The sequence below is a fragment of the Buteo buteo genome, chromosome 3 (assembly GCF_964188355.1).
Source record: "Buteo buteo chromosome 3, bButBut1.hap1.1, whole genome shotgun sequence".
Taxonomy (NCBI): Eukaryota; Metazoa; Chordata; class Aves; order Accipitriformes; family Accipitridae; genus Buteo; species Buteo buteo.
The window spans coordinates 52,464,667-52,474,236 of record NC_134173.1 but is presented as its reverse complement, the minus strand read 5'-3'; the positions used below and the strand labels follow the sequence as shown (position 1 = coordinate 52,474,236).

Sequence of the window (9,570 nt, the reverse complement as noted above, 5' to 3'; positions counted from 1 at the left end):
TGTCACTGACACCTGGGGAGAGGGGATTGCTCCCCTCAGCTTGGGGGCTTTTCTGAATCTGCTGTTCCTTTGGATTTATTAATTAGCACATTTCTGCCAGCCTGAGAAAGTCACAAAACTTCCAAAATCATCCTGATATTTTAGAACTCATTAGACACCAACAATACTTACATATTTTAAACTCATGCCTCCCAGCTTGCTGTTACAGTGCCCACACATGACAAGCTAGTAATAAGGATTGTAGATAATAACTCAGTCACAACTGAGATGGCTTTGAGAACATTTTTTCTAAATTACCTTCTTCACCGTGGGAAAGACATTAAGCTACTTTGGGGGACTGGGTAATAACTCACAAATTGGACTGTACATTGTCTGAAGAAGCTTTCAAGACAAAGACAAGGCATACGAGGTAGGAACAGTCTGTCTACTTTGAAAAAAAGCAGAGCTCTGTTTGCTAGCAGGTGAAGCGCGAATAGTTTAATGCCATGGAAAATGAGGCCCTGACACTGTTGCGTTACTGGAGTAAACTGCGCTGCTGATATACTAATAAAAAAAGGGAACATTAGCTGTGAGTACAAGGAGCATGCTGACCTCATGGAGTGCAACTCAGCTTAGCTGGGAGAGCTTGAAGGAATGATTAACTAAAACAAGTATGTTTTATTAGACCTTTTCTAACATCATCTGAAAAGACTGGGTGGGGAGGAATGTGGATTTAATTTCTGGGAGGCACCCATCCTTAGCAAGGATGGGCTCCGTCTCAGTCCTCAGTAGGTTTTGTGCTTTTTTCTCTCATGTCACACACTTTTGATGAAGTGTTGGTTACTGACATCATTTATTGTGCTTAGTACAACTCTTTGTCCTCTCAGAGAAGGATGAAAAATGATCTGAAGCCTGCCTTCAGTGCTCAGGGCTATAGACCCCTAATATCTGATTATTGGTGTTCAAAACACTGGGCAAAACTAAAGAGGCACCAAACGGACAAGCTCAGAAGAAAAACTGAGGATGATGCTGGTACTAGAGGAAAAGTAGTAATTTGTGGACTAAAGCTACTTGCTTGAATTGTTTCCATGGGGTCCAGCCCCCAAAGTATTACTATTCTACTTGGAGCTATAAATCCACTTGTAAAACGGCCTCAGGGCATTTTCACTGAGAAAAAATTACAACCAATGGACTGGGTTTTTGGGAGGCGGATGGACAGAGACCCTCCCAGATGCAGGGGTTTGAATTGCCCCATCGTCCTCTTCGTGGTTTTGAGTCATCAACATGTGGTAATGCAATTATCATATTAAGGACAGCCTCAGGCAGCTGTCCCACTAGTAACTTGTTAGGCTGTTAGGCTGGCTTGTGTCATGCCAATTACAGATATAATGAGTTACAATAACGTTACAGCCCCGGATGTAATAACTAAGATCACCAAAGAGAATGTCTTACAAGACTCACACACAGAAGGATCACTTAAGGCTGATGCTCCAAGTTTCAATTTAAAAAGCAAGGGCTGAGGTCTGCAGCCGTTAGCATTTCTGTGGAGTTACTCATATGCATAACTTCAGGCCTGCACAGATTAGGGGCTGGCAAGACTCATATCTCAGAAACAAAATACTGAAAAGAATACAGAAGAGAAGAAGATATGAACATGATACTAATGTATGTCAAAATCTGAGATTTCTAGATCAGCACAGACATTTTTTGAGGACATGGTGTTTTCCCATAAGTATGAGAGCAAAATATAAGAGACAGTAAAATCAGTGCCAACAGCTCTGAAGCATCCACTGTAAAGGACTCCCACTGAAAATTGTTTAAACTCAGAACAGGAGAAAGAATGCAGCCATAAACTCTAACAAGTGGGAGTTAAACAACATTTGAGAAATACTGTATAAAATCCGGCTTCGTGTCTTTTCTTTCAGTTATCTTCAGTTAGAACAAGTAGGGGAGGGTTTTGCAGTGAACCTGTGCCTGTGTGACATGTCCCCAGCCACCTTGCTTCTTGCCTTCTTCACTAGTATCTTCTGCAAGAATATAGATAGATGGAGAAGTAGGAAGAAGTGGAAATTAAGTGTGAGACATATAACTCAACAAGACAGCTCTATAAAAGGGAATTACTCAGCAGCATTTGGAATGCATCAGAAGAAAACAAATCCAGGATTTACTGCCCTGTCAGCTATTTTGGATGAATAAGATCCAAAACCAAATCTGAGCTCTCGTGTCTGGAAGAAAGACAGTACTTAGTCACGTACCTAGGGACAGTAATGCTTCGGGCTGGGATGGTAGTGTGCCTCAACTACCTCCTTTTGTGATGAGCCCCTGTGCCACGTCTGTGTATACCAGAGAAACAAACATTGTCCTCAACTGTTTGTTTTTCAGGGACCGTTCTGCAGGGTTCCTGACCCTGGCTGGCCACCTGGATTTCTGCGGCAGCAGAGAAGCAGCCACATGGCTCTGCAGGCACTGCCCTCCCCGAACATGAGACCTTTATGATTCGTAGACCATTTACTGTGGCCTTGATAATCACCAGTGAGCCACATTATTGGGAATTACTGCTGGAGGTGTCTGCGGTTTAATAGTCACCAACCCATCATCCAGATGGGTGACTTGAATACAAGCAGTTAGTAAGAACATCGTCATGTTCAGCCTTCATGCCATGCTGCAGAACAGAGATATTTCCATTTAAACGCCAGGCAGGAAAGCAGAGTATTGAGCAGAGTACAGGATACAAGTCAATCTAGTTCAGTTCAATATTCTTATTTGAGAGTTATTGTGGGCTAGGCAGAAAGCAAAGTAGCCTGCAGCTTTCAGTACTGTTCTCTTCCTAAATGATCCTGAAAGATTTTATTGATGTAAGCTACTCCCTCCATTTAGACTGAGCTCTGAATTGCTTATGAACCCAGATGAGGTGTCATGGTATGCATTTGACAATATCATGACATTTTGCAATGGTACATGATTTGTGAAGATGGACTACTTGAACTAAACAATGTGTGCCATTGTAGTTGCAAGCTGAGGTCTAGCTAGTGCTTTCTCTTTCCTTGCACACACACCAAAGCCCCATTTCTAATTTAATGTCTAGATTAAATTAAACAATAAACCCATGCACCCATTTTAGGGAGCAAGAACGTCTGCAAGATGAATCAGCAAGGTAAGACTGGGAGCTAGCGCCAGCCAGATCAAGAAGGATTTACAATTTGGGGAAACCCAACTGACTAGCAGGGATCTTTCACAACAGGTTTCCTACACAGGTAATATGTAGAGAGATATTTCACCTTCAGAGGGGAACTGAGCACCAGACCCTGCCTTGGGCATCCCAAATTATCCCCTGCAAGTGTCATCTTTCTCTACCGACTAAACACAAAGGGGTTTAGCTCCCTCTAAGAAAAACAGCTCTTCTTTCCAGAGCCTTAGTCAGAAACTGAAACGCAGGCAGTTTGATCGCCTCTGAAGAGAACAGCAGGATCAGCAGAACAGCAGAAACATACATCGATGTGCTGTGCCTGCTGCCAGGTCACCAGGGTAAAAGGGGACTTTTCAAGGTCAGAGACTGTTTATAGGTATTTTCTGGCTCCTCTGGTTCAGCTGAAGAGAAAGTAGGATCAGAAGAGGCTCTGGGCAAAAGGGCAAAGTAACTGAGTAGAGTGTGGGTGAAAAAACTTGCCCCACTCCTGGTTTATAGCTTCTGATCCTGGATTCAGTGGCTTGTTGAATGTGAAAGCACCGTTTTCCAAATGTGCTTTGTCATGAAAAGGCTGTTGTTATAGGAAGCTGGGAGAAAAAAAGCCCTGCAGTGAGCGGGACACTGATGCCAATCCCAAGGTGGTCACACAGTCCCTCAGGTGCACGTGTACCAAGGACCTTGCTCAGAACAGAGAGACAGTGGATGTGCAGCTGCCGGCGCTCGCTGCCTCCGGCTCCGCTCATCCCAGCCTCCTGTTAACCACTGTTTTGGAACAGTTGCTTAGATACTGTAAGAGCCTGGCTTCAACTTTGGGCAAGTTAATTTGACATTAAAACTTGACAATACCAAATGTATTCCAGGGTTGAGACACACTTCTAGATGAAAACCACAACATTGGTAGACATCAGTATTAAATCTTAACTCGAATGAACAAATCTCTTGCCAGAGATCTGGTCGAGCCCCCCCTTTCCTTCGCCTCAGGGTCTCAAGGACAGTTGCAATAAGACCCACATGTGAAATTTCACATGCCCTCAGCTTGCTGGAGCTAGGCTGAGTGCCGAGTCTGTCCGTCCCTGGCCTCAACTCCTTGTTGGGGGCTCCAGGTGTAACTTTACATTTGCCAGACCTTGTAGTGACGAGGCCCTACAATTTAAAGGCCATGGCTGCAGACCTAATGATGTCTCACCACTATTCTTGCATGTTTTTTAGGAAGCCACCTGAGATGATACAAGTTTTCTGGCTCATGGTTTTTTTCTGCAAGGACTTACATTAATGAAGGCACCACTTTAGACAGACACCACTTCAGGACATTCTGACTTAATTACCTAAGGGAAAAAAACCCCCACAAATCAAAAACGGGGTTGCGTGAGGACCCCCCCTCCCACTCCGTCTCCCATCCCATTTGGAGTCTGCTTCTGTCCAAGTTGTCAGGGTCCCTTGAATCTGCAGGTAGTGACCTTCTTGGCATCAAGCAGGTAAAAATGGCTGAAAGACCAAGAATAAAACATTTCTTATTCTTTTGCAGCTTTCAGGGTTTTTTTGACAAATGGTCAACAATAATAAGCAGTCACAGACCCCAATTATCCTGGATACAAGGTCGTTTATTTATCATACTTCTTTCTTTTGCATCCAAAACTGTGTATTCTCATTTGGAAACTAATGGGACCTGGTTACTGCCCTGTTCTGAAGTGCTTTTGTGACTGATAACTCAGAAGTGCTTCTGTGATTTTCCCCTTATCACTAATATATTGATGGTTGTGTAGGACTCTGCTGCAGCATCATTTCCTGCTGTAGTGTGCTGACTTAATGACTGTTTGGGGCTAGTGCACATGGGCTGTTTGGGTCCCTATCAGAGCAGCCATGTAATGCCAGGCTATTCCTCCCATTAACTGCTTACATCCATGATTTGATACAGTCAGATGCACAGGTTGGAGTAGATTTCACTTTCTGTGAGAGCATTCATTAAATAGTTCACTGCACCAAGTCTTGCAGTCTTTAATCAGATATTATTCCCAAGAAGAACAAAGGAAAGGGGCCTTAGATCAGTGAAAATCAGAGCACTCTTTCATTGTTTTCTTTATTAATATATCTCCCTTCATTTGGAATGTGAGAGATTGTCTCTCTCATCCCATCAGCTGAATAACAGGGCCCTTATTTCCCTCGGGAATCATTTAAAATGGTGTAACATGCCACTGAGAAAAAATAACCTAAGAAAAGTGCTGTAGACAACATTTTAATGAGCTTTATCAGGTGATGAAAAATACAATGTTTTCCTGTGCAGCCATGGGGGGAACCATGAATCTTGATCTTGACAGTGGCTCTGCAAGAGAATGAAGGCAAAACTGAGAAAGGATAAGTTTTTCAGTGTCAGCTTTCACCCTTGAAAACCAGAATCTCTTTCTTACTTGGTCTGCATAAAAACTGTCTATATGTCTAACAGATATTTCTGATGCTCTTCCTTGTAATATCTAATTCTATAAGAAATTGTAGTTTTGAACCATAGTGACAGACTGAAGAGCAACTGTATCACAGTTTATTTTTGCTGCCATATACTTCATAAGAAAATCACTTGTAATGAAATCTTGTCCAAAAAGGTCTCCTATGAACAACTGTAAAGAAAAAAAATATCCCTTAGCTATTTAAACAGAAAGGTATTTTCTCACTTAGGCATATTCATTTTTCTTAATCAAAGGTATGAAGGATGGAAAGGGAGGTCTTAAACTGAAATTGAGAATATTTATCACTTTTTATCTCTAAGCAAAGGGCAGATCATTAAATCAGGTGGAATAAGAGCGGGCTGGATCTCAGGAGACTGCCTTATGGCTCTTCGCATTTCTGGAGACTCACTGGATCCAAAGAGACCTCTCCCCCCAGTTGCTAAGCCTTCCTCTGTGTGTTCATGCTTGCCCAGTTTTACTGCCCACTGATTTTTCAAGCTATCTCCTGTGCCATTGTGAAACATTGTGCAGTTTATGAACTCTGGGAAAACGTTTAGGAGAAAAATTAGGTAAGGCAAATTGATAGTTGTTTGGGTTAATTATCATCATACAAAGAAAAAACAACTAATTGTTTTTCTAGATGAAAACCACAGAAATGAAAATGTGATTTAGTGCCATTTTATGTCCACCTCTCACAAAATGTGTCTCTTAGCCTGACTCTGCCTCTCTTATCATAAGAAAAAAACACAAAATAGTTACTGTAAAAAGAAGATAAATTACCTTTAATGGACAGCAGATTTCCCTGCTGCTAATTCCCAAGTGGAATAAAGCCAGGCAGTGTTGACAGTCCTATGGTAGAAGGGAAGGGAAGGGAAGGGAAGGGAAGGGAAGGGAAGGGAAGGGAAGGGCACAACATTTTAAGTGGAAATTCTATAATTGCAATTTTCAAAAGTAAATTGAACAGGCAATATGTATTTTCTATCTATTATACTGCTACAACCAAATTTTTTTCTAAAAGGGTAGGCTAGGATGGCCTCAGTAAGGTACCAAAATTCAATATACTACAAGGGAAAATATAGAGAAGTTATAATTCTTCATCTAACATCAGAACAAAGAACCTCAGGTAAGGATGAATTAAACAGGCCATTTATAAGTTACTGTAAGATTTGGAAAGAGAAACTCCATGTTTATTAACCAGTAATAGTAAAGTCTGTATCTACCAGGATACCCACTGACAGATTTATTTCTGACTGTAACTGGGAGAATATATTTTTAGAAAAGGGTGGTATATTTTTCTTGTAATTTGAAAGTTCAGCAGGAAGAAATAACTCAGTCTTTCAAAAAATTCCTAGGGCAGTGCTGTAGTTTTATGAGCACTAGATTTTACCAAGATTAGTCTTCAGCAAAAGATAAAAAAAGAGAGATTTGCTTTTTAAAGAAAGGAATTGCTTAAAAAAAATATATTGCTATTCTATTAAAGTTCCTGCAATCAGACTAGCAAAACAGGAGTTCTAGAGGCATTCTGGGAGAGGGGTATTTTGTTCCCAGAGGAGAAAAGATTTTTAGTGTCATTCAGACATTTGCATTCTTCTGTAACGTTAAGATCCCTTATCTAAAATGTGCTTCAATTCTGTGTGATGCTTAGCAAATACAGAAAGGTCCAAACTCAAACTTTCCATTTAAAAATAGCTTTTTATAGTGAGGACATGAGACCCCAGCCCATGGATGCACACCGGGGCTGACTGATATCTCCATGGTAGAGCTAGAGGGTGACTGTGTCTAATCATGGTCTACTCCATCACAGCACTCGTGCTGAGTGGATGTGGCTGGAGAAACCTGGTGGGAATATGGCAGCCTTCACCCAACCATGGAATTAAATTCAAAATTTGAAGGCTAAATATCTCATCCTTAAATCTAACAAAGAGAATTAATGCAGTCCATAGTAAACAAATACAGCATGGTTTGGAATTGGTCTCCCATCTCCAAAAAATTACTGAGAATATTAGGGTTTTGAGTAAACAAATTTCTTCGCAAAAAAATAGGTGTCCCCCATGCAAGATGTTCATGCTATTAAACAAGCAACAAAAACACATTTTGGCCATAAATATTTTCTATTTTGAAATATTGTTACAATATTCCATTAGTTGCAGGAGCTGAAATTCAGCTGTTTTCCATCCAAGCTCCTCTGTGGTCTGGACTTCTTCATCACAGGATGTCACCTTGAATGCACCGGAGAGCTTGGCGAGTGAGGGGAGAAGTACCACATTGCACGAGATGGGACGTGGTGAGAGACTCTGCCCATGGGATGGGGAAGCACAGATCCTGCTCTGTCTGGTGGGCGTACGCAGAGGCAATTCAGAATTTACGATCTGGCTGAAAAGATTCTGATTATTTAGTAAAATTTCTGAAAAGGGGGATATCGCCCATTCCTTTCTCCAGGGGCGCACACACACGTTCTCTGGCCTTCGGCCCTGCGCGCAGTTTATGAGCTGCAGGGTACACGGCAACCCATGACAAAGTGTCATAGTGCAAGTGACAAAGCATGTGTCACCCTACCTCTGACAGAAAAGAAAAAAAAATAGTAAAAACTGATCCTTATTTGACATCATTGAGACTTGGATATTCAGGAGGAACTTGTGATCCAGCAAGACTGCCAAGCTCTCCATCTCTTTAACACCCTTGGCTGATACAACCTCAAAACAGAATTGCTTTGCTGGAATAGCTGGTGGCTGAGAGACCGCACGGCCTTTGGGACTTAGGGGAGGGATGGGGGAGAGCATCTGGAAAAGCACAGTAACTAACCTTCAACTTCTCTAACGGTCTGCATCTTGAAACAGAGGTAAGAGTGCAGTCCAGCAGACAGGCAAGATGGGAGACTTGGGATACATGACCTTGTGTTGCCATTTGCCACAACGGTTACACATGTTGTAAGATGCTTTGGAAACAAGCAGTAATCAAGTGTAAGTGCTACTTCCTTACATTGTTGGATGCTTATTTTCTATTTCAAACAGGCAGAGAACAGGTGGAGGCAGCTGGGATTAGGAGTGACATTACAAGGCTCTTTGTGTTTATGTTATAAATGAATTTTTCAAACTAAGCTTTAACAAGAGGAATCGTGCTTCAATCCTAAAAACAAAGAACAAAAGTGTGTTTTGAATGTTTCTTTATTTTCAAGTAGACTAACAAACATTTTTATTGAAATAAAGACATTAAACTGAGAGGGAGAAAAGGCCTAGGTTTAGATCTAGATATAGCTAAGTATTGCATAATCCTCCTCTACATGACTCAGGCACTGTAATGTATCTCTTACCTCTCTGTAACATAAATCCTATGGACCTAAGCAATCTTGAAATAAATTTAGTTCTTAAGATAATGTGAAGTGAATTCTTATAGGTTATAGTTTGACTGGCATTAATTACTACCCAGTGGAAAATTCTGTGGATTTGAAATAACTTCTTTGCCTTTAAAAAAATGCACTCATGCTCTAGTAAAAACTTAATGTATCTGCCCAATGACATGAGACATCCAATTGCACTAAGGTCACTGATGCTGCAGAAAAGCTTACTTGTTCCTGTTCCTTTTCCCTTCATCTCCTCATTACCCATCTTCTCCTAAGTCAGATTTTGACCTTCAAGCAGCAAATCCATATTTCAGTTCTTTGACAGCAAATTTTCTCCTTGTGTAGAGCCCATCATTACCTGAGATTTCTGCTCAGTCTCTGAAATTCAAAAGGCCATATGTGTTTGACAAAGGCCAATTTAAACATAATCTTTGGCTCGGTTTGATTCAAGAGCTGCAAATTCACTACAAATTATATCGATACTCCTACCCCCCCCCCTTTTTTTTGTGAAAAACATTCACCAAATGTCCTACCTTATACTGCTTGCCTGTGTATGGATGAGCTGCTTACACCTTACTGATTCTGGAAATGTTCCTGTTAATCACAACCAAACTGTACCTCTCACC

General features: G+C 41.3%; 1 long non-coding RNA gene across 1 annotated transcript; it reads right to left on the bottom strand.

Moving 5' to 3' along the window:
• Positions 1-5,385: 5,385 nt before the first annotated feature.
• On the bottom strand, positions 5,386-8,472 carry LOC142029509 (uncharacterized). Its single transcript, XR_012649943.1, has 3 exons — positions 8,407-8,472; positions 6,385-6,453; positions 5,386-5,486 (listed from the first exon to the last, which is right to left on the bottom strand). It is a non-coding gene; the product is annotated as an uncharacterized LOC142029509 (long non-coding RNA).
• Between the last annotated feature and the right edge of the window lie 1,098 nt (positions 8,473-9,570).